We start from the raw sequence: 1,762 nt of genomic DNA, 5'->3' as shown, positions 1-1,762 counted from the left end.
CAGGTAGGTAGGCAGGTAAGGTAGGCAGGCAAGGCAGGCAGGCAGACAGACAGACAGGCAGGCAGGCAGGCAGGGCAGGCAGGCAGGCAGGCAGACCGGCAGGCAGGCAGGCAGGCAGGCAAGGCAGGCAGACAGACAGACAGACAGAACAGTACAGACAGACAGACCCAGACAGACAGACAGACAGAACAGACAGACAGACAGACAGACAGACCAGACAGACAGACAGACAGAAGACAGACAGACAGACAGACAGAGGATGGAGGTAGCGTCATACCCAAGACTCAAGGCTGTAATAGCTGCCAAAGGTGCTTCAACAAAAAGGGTAAAGGGTCTGAATACTTATGCAAATGTGATATTTCTGTGTTTTATTTTTTACATTTGCAAAYAAAACAATAATTCTGTTTTTGTTTTGTCATTATGGGGTATTGTGTGTAGTTTGARGAGGGGAAAAAACGATTTAATCAATTTTAGAATAAGGCTGTAATATAATAAAATGTGCAATAAGTCAATGGGTGTGAATACTTTCCGAATGCACTGTATTTACAAAAGTATGTTTGACACCACTTCAAATTAGTGGATTCGGCTATTTTAGCCACACCCATTGCTGACAGGTGTATAAAATCAAGCACACAGCCTTGCAATTTCCATAGACAAACATTGGCAGTAGAATGGCCTTAATGAAGAGCTCAGTGACTTTCAATGTGGCACCGTCATAGGATGCCACCTTTCCAACAAGTCAGTTCGTCAAATGTCTGCTCTGCTAGAGCTGCCCTAGTCAACTGTAAGTGCTGTTATTGTGAAGTCGAAATGTCTAGGAGCAACAACGGCTCATCCGTGAAGTGGTAGGCCACACAAGCTCACAGAACAGGACTGCGGAGTGTTGAAGCGCGTAGCACATAAAAAGTGTTTGTCCTTMGTTGGGACACACCGAGTTCCAAACTGCCTTTGGAAGCAACMTTAGCACAAGAACTGTTCGTCAGGAGCTTCATGAAATGGGTTTCCATGGCCGAGCAGCCGCACACAAGCCTAAGATCACCATGCGCAATGCCAAGCATCACCTGGAGTGGTGTAAAGCTCACCGCCATTGGACTCTGGAGCAGTGGAAACGCACTCTCTGGAGTGATGAATCACACTTCACCATCTGGCAGTCCGACGGTTGAATCTGGGTTTGGCAGATGCCAGGAGAACGCTACCTACCCCAATGCGTAGTGCCAACTGTAAAGTTTGGTGGGGAAGGAATAATATTCTGGGGATGTTTTTCATGGTTCGTAGTAGGCCCCTTAGTTGCATTAAAGGGAAGTCTTAACACTACAGCATATAATGACATTCTAGATGGTTCTGTGCTTCCAACTTTGTGGCAACAGTTTGGGGAAAGCCCTTTCCTGTTTCAGCATGACAATGCCCCTGTGCACAAAGTGAGGTTCATACAGAAATGGTTTGTCGAGATCGGTGTGGAAGAACTTGACTGGCCAGCACAGAGGACCTAAACTCAATCTTTTCGAACACCTTTGGGATGAATTGGAAAGCAGACCGCGAGCCAGGCCTAATCAGCCAATATCAGTGCCTGACCTTACTAATGCTCTTGTGGCTGAATGGAATCAAGTCCCTGCAGCAATGTCCCAACATTTAGTGGAAAGCCTTCCCAGAAGAGTGGAGGCTGTCATAGCAGCAAAGGGGAGACCAACTCCATATTAATGCCCATGATTTTGGAGTGAGATGTTTGATGAACAGGTGTCCACATACTTTTGGTCATGTAGTG

This window comes from Salvelinus sp. IW2-2015, unplaced genomic scaffold (genome assembly GCF_002910315.2).
Source record: "Salvelinus sp. IW2-2015 unplaced genomic scaffold, ASM291031v2 Un_scaffold1140, whole genome shotgun sequence".
Classification (NCBI taxonomy): Eukaryota; Metazoa; Chordata; class Actinopteri; order Salmoniformes; family Salmonidae; genus Salvelinus; species Salvelinus sp. IW2-2015.
This window is presented reverse-complemented; position numbering follows the sequence as displayed.